This window comes from Pseudonaja textilis, chromosome 1 (genome assembly GCF_049901715.1).
Source record: "Pseudonaja textilis isolate UNSWEBS1 chromosome 1, rPseTex1.2, whole genome shotgun sequence".
NCBI classification, from domain to species: Eukaryota; Metazoa; Chordata; class Lepidosauria; order Squamata; family Elapidae; genus Pseudonaja; species Pseudonaja textilis.
In genome coordinates this window covers 316,534,816-316,555,323 of record NC_141990.1, presented here as the reverse complement: position 1 = coordinate 316,555,323, position 20,508 = coordinate 316,534,816, and the positions used below count along the sequence as shown (strand labels likewise).

General features: G+C 39.6%; 1 pseudogene across 1 annotated transcript; it reads right to left on the bottom strand.

The window, feature by feature from the left end:
- Positions 1–7,340: 7,340 nt before the first annotated feature.
- LOC148128348 (vomeronasal type-2 receptor 26-like) lies at positions 7,341–14,856 on the bottom strand (annotated as a pseudogene). The gene is made up of 6 exons (XR_015743960.1): positions 14,664–14,856; positions 12,696–12,773; positions 11,737–12,590; positions 10,002–10,220; positions 9,200–9,329; positions 7,341–8,666 (listed from the first exon to the last, which is right to left on the bottom strand). The product of XR_015743960.1 is annotated as a vomeronasal type-2 receptor 26-like (transcript).
- Between the last annotated feature and the right edge of the window lie 5,652 nt (positions 14,857–20,508).

Here is a 20,508-nt window from a genome sequence, read left to right as displayed (position 1 = left end):
AAAATCCAAGAAACAAATACTTAGACTCCATAGAATAGAGGAAAGAAATCTTTTCCTGAAAATTGAAGTGGTAGCTTCAGGTAAAATTTTGAATCTAAGAAATTAGGTGTGCAGATCACATATACAAAGGGATGGAACTGTTTCCACCCCACCAAAGTTCAAAAGATTCTTCCAATTAAAAGTTCTGGATATGGTCATGTGGGCATCTTCAGGTGGTGATGAGGCCTCTGTCTGTTGACCTTGACATATTTTGATAAAGATTTGCAGTTGCGCAGAGACAAGAAGGCTAAGCAAGGAATGGAAACTTAAGAGCAGGAATTTATACTCCTCCCCCACTCCTCATTTATACAACACAAGAATGTAACACCTCCAGCTCTCTTCCCAGACATAACCCCTCCCCACTTTACTCATGGCAGCCAAAAGATGCAAAGCAGTAGAAAAGATATTGAAGGCTGACACTATCAAACAGCAACGGTTCCTTTTTAAAACAAAAACAAAACAAACCAAAAACCAAAAAACGTGGCTTTAAGGAAAAACAAAGGAACTTTACACAACAAACCTCCAATGCTTCATTACCTCCACTATATCAGTACCTCAAGACCAAATATTTATAGATAATGCTTTGTCTAGAATAATTGATTTATCACATAATAGTATAATAATTAATTGTTCAATGACCACTAATTTACTGATTCATTGAACTGATAGAGATTTAATACTGTATCTTTGATTATTTAGTCTATTGATTGATTGATTGATTCTTAGTAATAAGTTGATTGATTCCTTTTAGTAATAAGTAACCTTACTTTTGATTTGTTCTCTAATGTATCAATTAACATTTATTAATTACCAACATTCATTAAGTAACTGTCTACCTATCATATTAATTAGCTATTATAATTGTTCAATGTACTATTGTCATTGACCATGCCAGCCAGAAACTCCAGAACTCCAAATCCTTCATTACCAAACAACAACAAAAAATAATATCTCTATCAATGACTTCCCAGACTCCTGTACATGCTTCAGATGTCTTAAAACTATCAATGAAAGCAAAAATAACATCAAATGCTACCTATGTGACAATCAAGCCCACCTTGCCTGATTAAACTTAAACAAAGGCCTAGCTGATCTCCTAAAAGCATCAGATACTTTCCCTTGTCTATGTCCATCATGTTTTCCTAAGCTAAACAAACCAAGTACCATGCCTGACAGAGTTGATAGCACAGAATCACTCATGCACTCAATAGGAAAACGCTTAGCAACATGTTTTGAAGCAATTATACAAGAAAGCCTAATTACTCTTGAAAAAAAATACAGTGCTGATAAGCGACTACCTATCAGCTCAAAATCAAATCCCAACCCAACAACCACTACCACAACTACTACCTCAACTACAATCACAAATAATTACTATCCCATCAAATAATTCCACATATGATATCCCCTTACTCATCAGAGACATTATGGAATGTGATCAGAAACATCCAAATGCCATCTTATTTGGTCTTGAAGACACCAACGAATCAGATGACATCACCAAAGTTCATAATATCATAAGTAACTCAAATAGAACAAATATCTCTCCTGAAGATATCATTGAAATAACCAGAGATGGCCCTGAGCTCAAATACAGTGATGGCTCCATGGCCCCAAAATTTTGTAGCGTTGTTTGAAAAAATGAGTCCAGCAAACACATATTCATTCATACAATAAATGCAAAAACCATTCCCAACCACAAAAAACTTCGCTCAATACCAGACTTATCCATACTGCAAAGAATCCACTCTCATGAACTCTGCAAGGAACTCAAAAGACGTCTAGACAATGGAGAGAAGGATCTGTACATTGACTACTGTGCTGACTGTATCAAAAGTAAGTCACACAACCAGCAACTCAGCTTTAACCTTCAACCACAATCCTACTACAACCAATCCACCATCACCCAAGACTAGGCACGCAGGCCCCTGACTACCTCAATTCCAACTACAGCTGTTATGACTCCCCTTCGAAATTCAAACGAACAAAACAGAAAGCAGCCATTTCACAATTAAATCAAACGGAAAGAAGTCTTACAAGATAACGGCTGGCAGAAACCACAGCATAAATCTTTACTCTGTCCGGCAAACCAGTCCTGGCAATAAATCTCCAGTCTCAGAGCTCCTTGCTGTAACGTCCTCACTCAAATAGTCATTTTGTTCCTGGCAAAATGTACCAGCCCAGCTGTGTCCTTTTATACTCATTGAGGCAACGTGCTAATTTACTGACTTGCTCTTCTCATTCGCTCCAGCTGATTTTGCCTTTTCAACCGTCTTCTATTTTTTACATTTAACCACAAATTTTCCAAGTTCTCATCTCCACTAGAAGACTCTCACAAAACTTCCCTGTCAGCCATTCCCGGCTGTTGATCAGATAAGGAACCAGAGGAGGTCAAAGGTCCTGACAATTCTAATACATCAGGTCTGTCGTCCTTTGTCACGTCCATCTCCTCATCCTGGTTATCAGTCCAATCAGTAAGCCAGGCCGGCTCATATTTTTCTGCGATGACCTCTTCACTTGAACTCATATCAATCACAGGAGCTGAATCCAAGCCCGGAGCCACAACAACAGCTGGCCTTAAATGCAAGCTACTCAACACAAGAAGCCTTGTGAATAAAATACCTGAATTTCTTCTCTTACTAAATATGGCTAAATTGGACATCATATTTGTCTGTGAAACATGGCTCAATGCATCTCTCCCTGACTCAATTACCTCAGTAAGAGACTATCATGTTTACTGATCAGATCATGAAATTCGTAGAGGAGGTGGTGTTGCTATTGTCTATAAAAAGTTGTTACATCTAAAAAACATCCAAGTTACCCAGGAGCTTGCTATTCCTGAGACCATCATCTGTGAACTGTCCTTAAGTATCACATTTTGGTTCTTACTATGTTACAGAGCCCCTGATTAGGACATCGAACATGCAAACAAGCTAAATTCACTACTAACATGGGCAACATCCTGCCTACACGCTTTTATCTTTCTTGGTGACTTAAATCTACCTCTTATAAACTGGACTCTTAACGAATGTACAACTGAACCCACACATGCAACCTTCTACAATGCTGTTACAAATCTAGGACTGGAACAACTAATAACCAACAATACTAGACTGACTTAACAACTGCCTCGATCTTATCTTCTGGAATAGTTTGAATTTAATTTATGGAATACCAAATAAAGAACCCTTTTCCAACAGTGACCACTATATGATTGACTTTTTTCTCAACATACACCCACACAAAAATCATCACAATGACGTAATGCCCAATTATAACTTCAAAATAGGCAACTATGATCTTATAGACAACGATCTTTCATCCCTTGATTGGAAATCTCTACTCACTGGATGCAATACTGTTGAAGACAATTACAACATATTTTTACTTGAAGTCAAAAGAGTCATCAAACTATATGTACCAATAACAACTCTCAAAACCAAAAAAACAACAACCCAGATTACCCATAACAATAAGGAAACTTCAATCCAAAAATAGATCACTGGCGGAAAAAGAAATCTGGTCATGTTGCCAAATTCAAAAGCCAATACAAAACTTTATGCCACCAGATAAAGACTGAATGCACCAATTATCACATTAAACAAGAGGAAAACCTACGCACCAATTCCACCAGCACTTTTTACAATTTTGTAAACAACAAACTAAAAGACTCAAGGTCCATCCCACCCCTGATAGGACCTAATGGTAAAGACTGCAATGATGACACCATTAAAGCCAACATCTTTAACACATTCTTCAACTCAGTATTTGTAAACAGCAATGGATCATGCCCAGTATTTCCTAGCTGAACCACAGAAAACTACAATGATCTAATACATATCGATTTTACAGAAGACAATGTTGAAAAAGCACTGTGCAATCTAAAACCATCTCTATCTATTGGACGGAATATGTACCTACTTCTTTAAAAAGCTATCCACTGCCATAGCAGAACTTCTAAGCAAAATCTTTGAAAAATCTTTCAAGACCAGCTCTTTGCCAAAACTATGGTCACAAGCCACGGTCATCCCCATCTTCAAAAAGGGAGACCCCAGCCTAGTTGAAAATTACAGACCAATTTCCTTATGCTGCGTCACTGTAAAGTCATGATATCAATTATTAACCAATCCATTATCTTCCACTTAGAGACAAACAACCTACTCTCTAATAAACAATTTGGTTTAAAAAAAAAAAGATCCTGTAATCTGCAACTCTTACACTGTAAAAACATATGGACTATACAACTCAATCAGGGCAAAGCAATAGACGCAATCTACATAGACTTCTGCAAAGCCTTTGATTCAGTGGTACATGACAAACTACTTCTAAAACTGAAATCTTATGGTATCTGTGGACAACTACATAACTGGATAGAAGCATTCCTGTCAAACAGACAACAAATGGTCAAAATTGGGAGCGTCCTATCAAATTTTGTACCTGTCAATAGTGGTGTCCCCCAAGGCAGTGTTCTGGGACCAATTCTCTTCATACCCTACATAAATGACCTCTGTGATCAAATTAAGAGCAAACTGCATTCTCTAGGCTCGATGATGTAAAGCTGTTCAATACCACAGACAATACTGCTACCCTTCAAAAAGACCTCGACTATGTATCAGAATGGTCAAACAAATGGCAACTTCAAATCTCAACAAATAAATGCTCTGTCCTACATATTGGCAAAAAAAAATCAGAAAATAAAATACAGGCAATAGTCAAGATCTTGTTGATGATCCAAGCTCCATAAAGAATCTTGGAGTTGTCAGCCTCTGAAACTGTGTGCATATACTTTCCGTAAACTAACAGAAACCGAAAGAAGATGGGCCATCTGGGAAAAAGAAGCTTTTGCAGTTTGTTGGGCTCTATTAACCTGGAGGCATTTCTTAGAAGGGGCAAAACACCCATTTGAGGTGTGGACGGATCATACAAATTTGGAGGCTTTGAAAACGCCCAAGAAGCTGTCTCCCAAGCAAGTTCACTGGGTGCAGCACTTTAAGCACTTTAACTTTTCATTGAAGTACATTCTAGGGGGGAAGAACTTCATGGCGGATGCTTTATCTAGATTACCTCAATATAATAGCGCTTGCCAAGAAGTGGTACAGCCGATTGTCCCAACCAAACAGTTGGCAGCTCCAGTGGTTACCAGAGCCCAGAAAAAGAAGGAGGTTGATTTATCAAATGATTTGACTGCACAGTTAAGAGATGCTCTAAAACTTGATGATTGGTTCCTTGCTCACTCAAATAACTGTACGGTTAGAGATGGATTGGCATGGGTGGGGGCCAAATTATATGTGCCAGCGAAGCTGAGAAACCAAATATTACACCAAGCTCATGACTCTAAAGCCACTGGTCATTTTGGATTCACGAAAACCTTACACTTGGTTAAAAGGCAATTTTGGTGGCCTACCTTAAAAAAGGACATTGAGACTTATATAGCTAGTTGTCCTATCTGTGCCTCAGCCAATCGGCCTCGTGGTAAACCATCAGGCTTACTACAAAATGTGGCTAGACCAACGGCTCCATGGAAGGAAATCTCTATGGATTTTATAGTGGAATTACCTGAAAGTGGGGGGAATACAGTTATTTGGGTAGTAACTGATTTTTTTACAAACAGGTACATTTCATACCTTGTTCCAAAAATCCCATCTGTGAAAATGTCGGCTAAACTGTTTATATTACATATCTAAAGGTTACATGGGATTCCTGAACGAATAATCTCAGACAGGGGTGTCCAGTTTACCTCAAACTTTTGGAAGGAGTTCCTGAAGTTATTGGACTCCGCCCAGGACTTAAGGTCCACCCACCACCCACAAACCAATGAGGCTTGTGAGAGAACTAACTCAGTATTGGAACAATATCTTCGATGTTATATAAATTATCAGCAAGATAATTGGGCTGACCTATTACCATTCGCTGAGGTGGCATATAATAATTCGGTACATAGTAGTACTAGGTTTACTCCGTTTAAAGTGGCTTCGGGACAAGACTTTGTACCCATACCCAAGCTTCCACGGGAGAAACCTAACATTCAGTCATTAGATGAATGGATAACACAGCTCCAGCTTACCTGGCTGGTTACCCGTAAAGTGTTAGATGATGCTCATCAAGCTCATAAAAAATTTGCAGATAAAAAGAGAACTCCCCAAAAACCATATCAAGTGGGTGACAGGGTCTTTTTATCCAGCAGATATTTGCAGACCACACAAAAGTCAAAAAATCTTCTACCTAAGTATGTTCGACCTTTCTCAATTGAACGAATTGTGAACCCTCTAGCAGTCCAACTGAAATTACCAAAAACTCTTCGACAGATCCACCCTGTTTTCCATGTTAGTTTATTAAATCCTGGACATACCTCCAACTTGAGACCAACTCAGGTTGATCCCCCTGTACCATTGTGAATTGAAGGTGAACAACATTTTGAAGTTAAAAAAAAATTGGATTCTTGAAAACGAAGGGGTCGACTCCAGTATTTGGTTGCTTGGAAACATTTTCCTCTCTCCCAGGCTGAGCGGGTGTGAATGAGAAGGATGTTAGAGCTCCTACACTTATCAAGGCATTTCGTACAAAATATCCCGATAAACCCTAAAAATTAGTATGTTGCTGTTACATGTATATTTTCTATTACCTTCTATTTTTATCTTTTTTAGGACTAACGTCTCTTTTCTGGGAGGGCCGAATGTCATCCTTCAAGATTTTCTCCCTTTGCTTTGCATCTTTCGGCTGTCATAAGTAACGGGGGAGGAGGGGGGAATGGTTATGGGAAGTGAGCTGGAGGTGTTACAAACCAGAACTGTATAAACTGGGTGTGTGTGTACATTCTTGCTTAGGTTTCTATCCTATGCTATGAGCAGCTGCAACCCTTTATCAAACTATGTCAAGGTCAACGGACAGAAGCCTCATCACCACCTGGAGATGCCCACATGATGATATACACAACTTTTAATTGGATAAGCCAATTGAACTATTGGGGGTGGGAACATTGCCATTACTTTGTGTATGTGATTTACGCACCCATTTTCTCAGATTCAGAATTCTTTTGTTGCTACCGCTTGATTTCCAGTAAAAGATATTTTTTCTCTGATTAATGGAGTCTAAGTATTTCTTTCTTGGATTTTGAATCCAGCTGACATTCATAATAATTGAAAAAGGAGAATAAAGTAATAAGCATAATAAGGGTAAGAAACTCTCATTAATGTCTAAATGACCTTGTTTATTAATAAAATATGTCTGACAATTAATAGTAAAATAATGTGCCTCATGTAAATTCTAGAACTTTTTAATGTAAAACAACTTCTAATACCGGATTGAATGTAAAAGTTAGTAAAAACTCAACAAAGCCTCAAAGATCTACAGAAATGAGCATGCTTAAAAACTCTGGCAGTGAATGTAACCCAAAATGTATTTAAAGATTCATCTGATGAAAATAAAGTGGGAAAATGTCATGGTGGAAATGAATATTCACAACCTTAAAATATGTGTTTATTTCCAAGTTGATTGCAGGGCCTCAGGAAGGGACAAATGGAACTAATAAAAAATCAAAGTGTGGGTGATGGTTGCTGATTAAGAGATAGCTTGTGATTAGTTATTTCATTTGATTTCCAATTATTTAATGGACAAAACCCTCCTTCATTTCATCACTCTTTAGAAATCAGATCAAATACGAATAAATTAATAAATAAAAATCCCAAAATCAAAATAAAAGTTCCCAATTCCCATATATATAGATCAGAGATTCTTCTGCCTCATTATATTCTCTCTACAATTCAAATGGGGCCTCAGTAGGATAATGTAGCATTTGGGGGAAAAGATACAAACCAAGAGACCAGCCCCAGAGGCCAAAATGGAGAAGATCTCCACAGCCACCATGGACTTCCCTTTGGTGCTCAGATAGGTGGGAAGGAATGAGATCCAAACACTGCAAAAGACCAGCATGCTGAAAGTAATGAACTTGGCTTCGTTAAAGCTGTCGGGCAAATTCCTAGCCAAAAAGGCCACTGTGAAACTGATGAGGGCCAGGAAACCCAGGTAAGCGAGGACAGCATAAAACATCAAAGCTGAGCCTTCATTACATTGCAAGATGGCCTCTCCTACCAAAGAGTGGAAGTCCAAATTAGGAAATGGGGGAGAGGTTAGCAGCCAGGTGATACAAAGAACTGCTTGGACCAGGGGACAGGCTAAGACAATGGAGTTTGTCAGTGGTTTTCCTAAGAGTTTCCTTGCACTGTTCCCTGGTTTGGTGGCCATGAAGGCCAGAACCACCATGACCGTTTTTGCCAAGACAGAGGAAACTGCAAGGGAAAAGAGGATGGCAAAGGCAGTTTGTCGAAAGAGACAGGTGAGGTTCCTGGGTTGACCAATGAAGAGGAAGGAACAGAGGAAGCAGAGCAGGAGGGAGACCAGGAGGATGTAGGTGAGATGTCTATTGTTGGCCTTGACAATTGGTGTTTCATGATGTTTAAGGAAAACTGCCAGAACTGCCAGAGTGATCACAGCCAGAGAAAGTGTGAGCAAAGCTAAAGCATATCCCAAGGGATCTTGATAGGCAAGGAAGTGGAGCTTCTTGGCAATGCACTGGACCTTGTCCGTGTTGGGATATTGGTCTTCTGGGCACGGATCACAGGAAGCTGCATCTGAAATCAAGAGTCGTTTTACATTTGGTGATATATCAAAAAGAGCTAATCATCCTTTAATACCGATAACCCTGGGGATACATCATCCAGAAGCACAGGATGTTTTCAGCCCTTTGGCTCAATTCCTCTGCTTTGTAGTTTACATCTATTCATTCACTCAGACTTTTTTTTCAGAGAAGGGCAGGCAGACATACTGTAGCTAGATAGATCTTCTATTTCTCCAACGGGCCTATCATTTTCCAGGGAGACTGATAGGTCTGACAGAAGAAAAACACCCGAAATAATAAACATTAAAGGTTGACACTCACACTCCTCTCCTATATGAAAAGATTGGTAGCTGGATTTCTGAATGGGTTGTAAAGAGAAGGAGTAGAAAGTCTAGTAGGGAACACATGAATTGGGCCCTGAAACGACCCTGCATGAGAAGCAGGAAAGGTGGCTTGGGGGTGGAATTGAGAAGGGCAGGACAATTTTGATTTATAAACTCAGAGTTTCCTTCATCCTGGAAGATCAACGTTTAAAATGCGATTTACCTGTCTGATTAGAAACAGCCCCTTCGGGACAAGGGGCACATTGGTAGCAGCAAACTTCCTTGCCTTCTGGAACGCTTCTCCTCTCTCCTGCCTGGCACCTCTTGATGCCACACCTGGCAAAGGGCACCTTCTAGAAGAGAAAAGAAAAATATATGCCCTACTCACACATACAAAGAAGTGTGTTTTAGAAAGTTCATTAATGTCCCTGGCAATTCCCTTCTCCCATCCTCAGAACTGTTGCAAATAAATCCAGCCACGAGCAGGATTTATTAATCTATTAATCCCAGGATGCTCTTGTCTTTTCTCTGCCCCACATGCTCTTGAATCAGAGGAGTTATCCAAGGGAGACATCACAAAAAATGAGAATTATTGTAGATGGCCTAAGCAACCAATTTCTTTCATTTATTCATTCAAACATTTCCGTATCCATCATAAGTATGTCTTCAAAAGGTATGGTTAACTAGCACGTAGCACAAACCAGGAAAAGTTACAAGGGCATTAAGACTAGTCCAAACTACCAATGGATGCTGGAGATTGGAACTGGGACTTGGCATGCAAAAGGAGGCTTGTGAATTGAGGTATAACATTTCTAAACGCGACTAACTGCATCCTGGGTTTCAAGCAGAATGTCTTCCTAATATCAACCTCTTTGATCTCAAATATGTTACATGCAAAACAGATTTTTCATCAAATGGTTGGCCAAAGTTTTGACTCAGTAGACCTGTTTCCCAGTTAGGATGTTGTTTTGCATCCCAGGAAGAGAATAAGTCCTTTGCTGAATTTATTTGACCTTCCAGCTCACCTTTCTTGCCCAGACAATGGCATCAGAGTTGATGGTGAAATTCTGGCCTGGGGGAGCCCCTGGATGTATTTGTCCAACTGTCACGGGGACAAAAGATTGATTGGGGAGAAGAACCCAGTTGACAATGTCATAATGAGGAGATCCCAATCCATTTTCTGAGAAGGAGATTTCCTCTCCAGCACTGTTGTTGAACTGGACATTCCTCAAATAGGGAAGAATCTGAAAGGAAAAAGACACTCAGAAATTGAATCAATTCGCTGAAGGCCCCAATGGCTTCTATCATTGTGTGATGGCCACCATCTTAGCAGATATGCATATATCTGAGACTCTAAAGGACTTTCCTCAGTGGAGATCCAAACAATCTGGAGTAACACCCAATTGTTAAGTACTTCCTCAAAACTTCCAATTATTCTCTTTCACGTTGGGCATTTTGTATCATGCCTTCTTTAGCTGCAGTTTCATGAGAATGATATCCACGTACAAAGATTTCAATGTATCATTTCAGAGAAAGAGTAGTGGAAGTGTGGAACCAACTTCCAGCAGAGGTTTGGGGGGGTAGTCCTCAGTAACTGAGTTTAAACTCACTTGGGATGAACACATCATCTGACAAAAATTAGAAATAAAATAAAAGATAAAAATAAAGAACAATTAAATGATTAAACAAATAAATTAAAAAGAAATAAAAAATGAATAAACTCAAAGAGAAGACCCAATGGACCAATAGGTCTTTTTCTGCAGTTAGTTTTCTATGCTTCAAATTATTCTCCCTGTCAGGAAATTTTTCCTTAATTCTAGGTTGGGTCTCCTTTGACAATCTTCCATCCGTTAATTATTTTTTTTGTAATTTTATTTAAAGTACATACAATTCCTCTTCCATTTAACGGTGTGTCTCCTGGGTACAAATATCTTGTGCAATAACAATTAAAATTTATATCAATGTTCATTACGTATTAATTCTCTATTCTTATCTTATTCTTATATTATTAGTATATATAATATCTCTATTACCATAACACTCCTCTTCTTAACATGTTTAATTCTATAAACCTCTTTTCTATATTTCACTAATCTATTAGTTATTTCTTTCCTCAAGCCTCTGGGAGGGTGAAAATGGCCTCCCCGGACTCTGCAGGCTTTGTGCAAGCTGGAAACAGGCCCATTTATGGCCTTCCCAAACTTCCGGAAGGCCCGTTTTTCACCCTCCTTGAGTCTCCACGTGCACCCTGAACTCACCTGTATCTCAAAGGGGCTGCGTGGGGACTCCTGGGAGGGGACGGGCCAGCCAGGAGTGGGATTTGGGGGTTCTCCGAGTTGCACAGAATCTTAGCTAGGGGCTCTCCTGAACCCCTGCGAACCCCCTGCAGCCCACCCTTGCTGAAAGGCCACACTTACCTTCAACTGCAGCCTCTGTGAAGAAAACAGCTGAGACGGGACCAACCGCTCTGTGCTCTAAACAAAGGCAATAAAGGGCAGGAAAGAGCAGGGGCAGCGGGTGGGCCCACATGCACATCGCAGTGACCCGGTTCAGAGCCAGCTGATCCTCCCACCCTTGGTTGTGATCTACTTTGTTGAATGCTTTGCTACAGTATTATTGTTTTCCTTTAAATATTTGCTGTTTTCACCTGCTTTCAGATGCAGTGATATGATACCATACAGATATTTAATCAGGAATTCGAAAAATACACATGGGGAGCTTCCTTTCTAAAGAACTGAAGAAAAAAAATAAAGCAATTACCTGCCACGACTGGACATTTGAGATCCTCTCTCCAAGTCTCAGCATGGCTGGTCGCCTTCCGGATCCATGCACTGCATGCAATGCGTGTGCCAGAGCATAAATGGCATTGTAGATATTGTAGCTTTCCCCTCTCATGCTTGTTTCAAACAGGTAGGATGGCAGATTCTGTACATTCTCCTTTCCTGTACATAGTTTTTCCCCCTCTTCAGGGATATCATCTGGTTTGAGGATGCTGCAGCCAAAGACCCATTCCCACCATACACGGAGAAAGAAATCGCCTTGTGGGTTCAAAGGGTCCAAAGAGAGGAGAACACGGCTGAATTCTGAGACATCCCTGGTGTGGTCCTTAAAATGCAAAGCCCCATGGAAAGACTTTACAAAGTCTGACAAATATTGAGAATGTAGATTAAATTTCCAACTGGATGTAAAGATCCAAACATTCAGAAATGATGTATTTCCAAGCTTTTTATAAACCTCAATAATTCTCCATATATTTACAATAATATTGGAGTCTCCAAACATAATAATCACTTCATGTTTAGACCAAGTATTGAAAATATGGATTAATTTAGATTCTGAGGTAGCAGAAATTTCAGATGTCATCATTTCGGCGAAGGCCAGGCAAATCTCCTTCTCCTTCAGCATTGGCATCAGAGATGAGAGAAACCGTTCTCCATTATCATTGTCAGGGGCCACAAGCCCAACCCAGTTCCAGTAGAAATGCAGGAGCAGCTGGACTAAACCTTCACACTGAGCAGATTCCTTGGTATTAATCCGGAAGAAGGAAGGATAAACTCTTTTGTCTCCCTGAGAGAACTCAAAGCCAACACCGAGCTAGAGAAAAAATGAGAATCCTCTTTAAAGGACAAAGTACATTATAATGCTGACATTAAGGGTCCCCATTGTGTAGTTTATTACCCCACCAATCAGGTTCATCCACTTTGAGTGGCGGGCTTCACCTTCCTCCCTTCTTAGAAAGAGCCACCAGTTCCCTATTTTGCCTGGTTGTGATAAATCAGAAGTCAAAGGAACAAACCCTCAACTTGATACAGAGACTAAACTGCACTGAAAGGGGCAGAAAGATGATAAACTTCTGTGAAAGTCAGGAAGTGATTCCTTTTGGCAAGGACAGCATTTCAGAATTATATCATCCCTTTGCAGTTCTGTAAAAAATATCATGACATATAAAATATAAAAATCAATTGAACTACAACATGGATTATTTAAGTCTGAAAATCTTGACCTCCCCATATCTTTGTTTTAATCTTTGGCTTCTGTGTGTGTTTCTGTTCTTTGTGTACTCCATACTGCATCTTATGGAGTCCCCTTACCAGGGGTGGGATTCTACTGGCTCTCACCTATTTGCTAGAACCTGTTGTTAACTTTCTAAGCGGTTGGAAGAATCTGTTGTTAGAAAAAATCTCCTTTTGTTTGTTCCACTTTACAGGGCTAATTCTGTAAGGAAGGTAGGAAAAAAACATTCCGGTGTTGTTTCTAGTCTAATCCTTACTGCCCTGCTTACAGAAACTGCCTCTCCATTTGCCCTTAGTACATTCTTGGCAGTACACTTAGAATTTATATCACCTGAGCTTCAGAGGTTTTTTTTCCCTTTGCTGGTACTTTGCTGGGGCTTGACTTTTTTAAAGGGGAAGGGTTGTTTTAAGCTTTTTACACTCCTGTTGGGAGGAAATACTCTCTTGGAAATACTTCCAACTGGAATGCAATGATCAGCACTTTGAATAAAAAACTGGATAATGAAGCAGAGCTGCTGGAAAGAACCTTTTAAGGAACCAAGATGAGTGACATTCAGCAAGGCTTCTTGGCTAGCTGGAAAGATTGACATTCAAACATGAGTCTACATACTCTTTTTGAGTTTTGGTCTAAAACTGCTTTTTAATGAAGTGTAATTCTATGCTTGGTGAAGTTTAATCCTGTGTTTATTGATGGGATAATTTTCCCTATTCAGCTTTGTTTGGAAAGAAAAAAGAAAAGAAAAGAAACTGGGTTGAGAAAGCTGGCTAGTTCCTGTGTCTATTTGTTCTGGTAATTGGTTTAACAAGTAACAGCTACTGTTGTGATTCAATTATTTGTATTGTGTTTGAATTTTTTCCTGCCTCATGGTTTCTTTTTCTATCTGGGGAGGGGGGGTGTTTGTCTTCCTTCACTGCTTTAGTGGTTCCGGACACTGTTCTTTTGGGGTGTACTTCCAAGAGGCAGGATGCAAGCTTGGCACTGATTTTTTTACTGCCTTTCTGGGGAGGCATGTGATCTTTCCTTAAATCTGAATGATTTCCTTAGGATATCTTGTGAGATGAGTGAGACCAGCTGGTGTCTTTAAGTGGTGCAAATGGATCTAAGGATTGCTTCTCCTGGGTGTACTCTTTCTGGAGAACTTAAATGACCTCTCTGCTAAAGGCTTTCACTTTAGGAGCAAGAGTTGGCTTCTGATAGTTATCATTGCATTTTAACTATTTTAATTCCTCAAGGTGTTCTGGCACCCTGCCTGATTTGTAACTCTGGCTTGCAGGTATTTTTAATCTAATGATTGGTATTTAGGACAGCTCTTTTCAAGCAAAGACGCTTTTTGTATTTTCCTACAGGTACTCCTTGACTTACAACAGTTCATTTAGTGACCATTTAAAGTTACAATGGCACTGAAAAAAGTGACTTATGATCACACGTACGACTGTTGCAGAATCCCCATGGCCACAAGAGGCCAGGCAAGGAGAAGCACCCCTCAATGTGAGTGATGTTGAGTTGGTCATGCCCACCCAGTGACATGACCACCCAGCTACACCTATCCAATTGGTCATTAGGACAGAAAACTGGTTGTTAAATTATTTGAATCCCACCACTGCCCCTTACCTGTGGGACCTTGAAGAGGCTGAAGATGGAGGCCATCTGCCTCGAGGATTGGGCGTTGTCACCTCCAATGACAGAGAGCAGAGGGTCCTTTCTGTCACATTTGTAACCTGGGACCATTCGGCCTCGTGTGGAGAGCAGGGAGAGGCTGCATATGACATACCTCCTCTCCAACTTGTGATTGTCATGGATGTGGAAGCCAAGGGTGATGTTGGGCAGGTGAATCAGATCCTTGTTCACCTGAATGACTGCAAACATGAAGGCCAGGAACTGCTGGTAGTTTCTGAGTATGGGTCTATAGTGGGAAAAAGATTGGGGCAAATTATAGGATAGATCTTGTGTGCTGGTGGAGTTGGCCTTGCCTTTTTTGTGTGTCCTTGGAGCAGTAAGTGAGAAGTTCCATTGGGCTGTTTTGGCTTCTTTAAAGATGTTCCTTGATTGTACTTGGATGGATTTTTGAGAAAGAAGAAAAGCCAGTCTGTCCTTATCCCAGATCATTTTATACCCCTCTATTCTCTCTCCCTTCTTCTCTTTCCTTCAGTGGCTAAAATCCTCCCCAATTGCTTCTCTTCCTCCCTAATCATTTTCTTTCTCTCTCAGAGCAGGTTCTTCAGGTGTGAGGAGAAGACACCAATGAAGGCCACAGCTCAGATTTACTAAGAGACATTATTCACTAGCTCTGCTGATTCCTAAACTGATGGGATTTTTTGGGCAATACCCCACGCAGAAAAAAGTTTGAACATTTCTTTGAGCTTTTTTACTATGATTTTCTTTCCATATTAATATTATAGATCAACTTCTTCACTAGAGAACAAGAAAGGGAAAAGGAGGAGGAAGCAGTAGGTAGCAAAATGGTAATTAAAGAACCAAGAGAATAAAGAACAACAAGAACAATACATTCTAGATACAAAGTATAAACAATGGAAGAGGAAAAGAAATTAATCTCTATAAATATAAATGGACTAAACTCGGCTATTAAAAGGAAGAAATTTTAAATGAAAAGGGTGAACTCAAAACAAAGCAAGAATTAAAGTTACAAGGGATAAATATAAATTGGTATTCGTATTTGCAAATACATATAAGATATGAAAAAGATACTAAGATGGCTGGATTTTACAAGGAACTGACTGAACTGGATAAAATACTAACAGGCACTGAAGAGAAGTTGATTAAAAATTGTATGCTTATTTATTAGGAGTAAACTTAGAGGAAGAGCAAGTAAAAGAATCAATGATTGTGTAGGGGAAAAATTTTGGATATGGCATAGACTTAGACAAATGGCAGATATTATGGACTAGAAACTATAAATTAACTATGTCAACAGCTTATAAAGAGAATTTGTATAAGATGTTTTACAGGTGGCATTTACCCCCAACGAGAATTGCCAAGATGTTTAAAGACAAGTCGGCGAATTGCTGGAAATGTCAGCAGTCACCAGGATCATATTACCATATGCGGTGGACATGCATAGATGCTAAAAAGTATTGGACTAGAATACACATGTGGCTGGAAAAAAATGATAAAGCAGCATATAGACTTAAAACCAGAGACATTTTTATTGGGAATTTTACCTGAGGGTTACAATAAAGAGTTAATGTATTTGATTATTAATGTATTAACAGCAGCTTGGATTGTATTTGCACAAAATTGGAAAAATGAGAAAATTCCGATGGATGAGGAAACAATTAAGAAAATAATGGAATGTACAGAAATGAGTAGATTGACAATGGCAATTAGAGAACAGGGAAAAAAAAGATTATTATAAAATCTGGAATTTATTTTATGAATGGCTGGATAGAAGAGTAAGAAATTGAAATACGTAAGTATAGTATAATATCTCATAACTGATACATGATTGAGTTTGATAGAGTAAGAAAAGGAATGTGAAATATAACTTTGAAAGACAATAACTACAATGTTAATGATAATATAATTGATAAATATGAGATAAAATACTGACTAGAATGATTATAAACATATGTAAGTAAAATATGTATGATAATGTTATTATGTGCACAAGATATATGTACCCAACTGACACACTGTTGAACAGAAAGATGGTTTATTTGTTTGTTTTTGTCTTTGTTATAAAAATAAAAAAAAACTTTATTAAAAAAAACTAGGTTTGCACAGTCTTAAAGTTGTCTCTATCCCCACTTTTATAAGATTTCTAATCATATAATCATATAACTGATGAAGACTTTTGAAAGACTGGGAATTCTAGCCTTTTTCTTAAGTATGGCTCTTTATTAAGACAGCAGTAGCGATAGCACTTAGATTTATACAGCACTTTATGGGACTCTTGGCGTGTTTTACCAAGTCAGTATATTGCCTCCACAAACTCAATTGCAGAAAAGATGACTTCAGCAACAGAGTGGTCAATGCCTGGAATGCTCTGCCTGACTCACTTGTTACAGCCTCAAACCCTCACAGCGTCAACCTCAAACTGTCTACGGTAGACCTCACCCCATTCCTAAGAGATCCTTAAAGGGGGGGTGCATAAGCATGTCTACCATCCCTGTCTTACTGTGGTGGTCTGACAATTGAAAAATGAGACGCAGGGAAACGTCTGAGCAATTGCCAGCCCCGAGTAAACCCAGGTACCAGCTTTTATTGAGAACAAAATGCATATACAGAAAACAAGTGACCTCAACAGGATGTTATTTCCACAGGATATATAGGATGAGAATAAACAGGATGAGAATATACATCTGCGGAAATTCCCATGGGAATGGCTCAGCTATATACTATGACCTTTCACTGACATATCTGGTCCCCTAAGCTTTGCAGGTCCTAACAGGACAAAAACACCCATAGCAGGCGGAAATGCCCCCCCACCAGGGGTATTTTTTAGTCCCTAGATCTATGCAAAGCTATACAAGGACTTGCAGAATAAAATATATTACCACATTCCCTCCTTTTTTATTTATTCAAAGATAGGGGGTGTTTTAGTGGCATAATACACAGTTCCCTCGCGACTTTCGCGACTTGGTCCCATACGTTGAAAGGCTGAGGTACACATTTGAAATAGATTAGGAATACATTGAATACAGCAACATAACATAATAAGTATAATAACAATTGTCACAACTAATTGAAGCAATGAACGTAACCATGAGCTGTCAGGAAGCCAATCCCCTAGCAAAGCCCAAGGTGACTTATCAAAGCCATCTTTTCCTGCTTCGTGTTCAGCTATGCGGTCTTCCATATCATGAACAGTTCTTGTAATGTTAGGCTCATAATTATGTATAAAAATACAACAATGTGAATGAATTAAGGCACAAACTCCTCCTTTGGCAGCTAATATTATGTCTAAAGCATAACGATTTTGTAAAGTAATTTGGCGAATTTCAGACACTTCTTCATTTAACATCTTAATGCTCTTAACAGTATTATTAAACATAGCAACAGTGAAATTATTTAAAATATGCAGATCCCGATAATTCATAGCCACCCCCAAAGGTGGTAATGCCGCCCTGGAAAGTTGAGTTAACCACCACCCTCCCGTGGTGAGACCCGAATCCACCTCCCTCCTGTTATGAATCCGGGCCTTGGGCAGTTGGTCTAACTTATATATTACTGGGATGACATGCCCAATCGTACACACCCCAGACCAATCCTTTGGCCATTGTTGATAAGCAGTATCCCCACATAGCAACCATAACCCATCCGGAAGAGGAAAGTATTTTAAATGCTTATGATAGATATTATTGGAGGCCTGACTTTCCCAACCCCACATTAGCCACATCCAAGTACAGAGAACATATGTCCCATGTTGAATATCAGGCCTCTTAGTAACTGTTTGATTTATACAACAATCATAGGGACCTTTCAAAGTCCGGGATAACGTGGAAGATATCCGATTTATGCAGTTGTTCTTACCAGTAATGCTTTTTACACATCTCATACATCCTCCTTCCAAAGGAATCACCTTCTTACAGAGCGTAGTATTTCCCAGCAAAATAGATTGAGTCCCTACAGGGGGGCGGTAATAACAAACCGATGCTTTGGTAGTGAAAGTTACCTTTGTTGTGAACAATGTTTGATTCCACTTTTCGGGGTCTGGACCCCAGTGAAGCCAATGTTTAAAATCATTATAATCAAAATTAGCACTGGTTTGCTCATTCAAAGGAACACCATGTAACAAAACTCCACCTTTCCCAGACCCAGGCACATGCATACAAAGCCAACAATTAGTTACATTTAAACCCTTAGCCGCCATCCGAATGTCCTTGATGTAGGAGTTTTCTTTCCATAAATTATCACCAAGGTCTCTAGTCTCTGAGATAATAGCAGCTCTCCGCCTCCGTATTAGAGTCCGTGGAGGCATAAGACGAATGGAAAGAGAGTCTGTGTAAGATAACTTAGGCAACTCCAATTGACATCTATATTGTCCATAGTCTGAAACAGAAACATTAAACAGGATCAGAGTTGTAGCACAGGCTGAAGATATAATATCCTTATCAGGTCCCGAATAAAGAATGTCTTGACCCTTATGCCAGGACCAATATGCTGGAAAAATCAAAGGATGCCGCTGTTTGCAGATCAATTTAGTCCGATTCCCCAGAGGAACCTGCTGCATACAAGTTGATAACCTCAGATAAGCAGTCATCTTTTCCCAGCCTTCACAGCGCTGCGCCTGGACTGCCGGCATCAAGAGAATCAGGAACCACGGAAACGCCATCCTGAGAATCAGGAACCTCCCTCACTGGTACCTGCGAAGGCGCCTGTGAATGATCAGGCCGAATACATCGACCAGGAACCCAACGAATTTGACCAAGATGTTCTACTGCTGCAAAACCACGTCCCCACGTAATCAGCTCAGCGGGAACCCATGCCGGATCCGGAAGGAATCGCACCAACACTCGAGGCCTCACTGCATCTGTAGAAGGAGAAGAAAAATGCCTGCTGGCCGCACTCGCAGGGAGGTTACCAGACAAATTTAAAAAATTTAAAGTATACAAGGCTAGATTTAATTGATCTTGAATTGCCGGAAGCCCCAGGAGCTTCCCTCCTTTTTTATTTAATTTAGCTAACATGTTCTTGAGCGTGCCATTATAACGCTCTACAATAGCCTGTCCTGTGGAATTGTATGGAATCCCAAATTTATGTTCCACGGACCACTGTTTGCAAAACTGATCAAAGACTGTGCTCCGATAAGCTGCACCATTGTCTGTTTTTAAAGTTTGAGGCGTACCAGCAACTGAAAATGTCTTAATGCAATGATTGATGACATGTTTAACCGCTTCACCTCTTTGAGGAGTTGCCATTAGAAATCCTGAATAAGTATCCACAGTCACATGTATATACTTCCAAGGTGCAAATGATGGATACTGAGTAACATCCATTTGCCAAATCATTGAAGGTTTCAACCCCCTGGGGTTGACTCCCATAGGAATAGCCGTGCCCTGTTTTGAACAAGTTGGACATTGTTGAATTATGGCAGCAGCTTCTGCAGCAGTAAGCTTGAATTGATGTGCCAACGCTTTAGCATTTTGATGAAAATAACTATGGCTGTCCCACGGCTGGACAGTGAGAACTGAAGTTACAGCACTGTCAGCTTTGGCATTGCCTTGTGATAAAATTCCAGGTAAATTACTATGGCTACGAATATGGGCAACAAAACACACATTCACACGCTGCTCCAAACATCCTTGCAACAACAAAAGCAAACGTAGAATATTAGGTGATATTCCAGGAGACAAATAAGAACCTGCTACAAAGGGTAACAAATTATATACATACAAGGAATCCACTATTAGATTAAAATCCTGATTTTGAAAATTTTGAAAAGCCAAAACTACAGCAGAAAGTTCTGCCTGCTGGGCAGACTTTTGCTCTGATGTCACTTTTGTATGCCAAATTCCAAATTTATCTTTCCAAACACAAGCACCAAAAAAAAATTTTTTT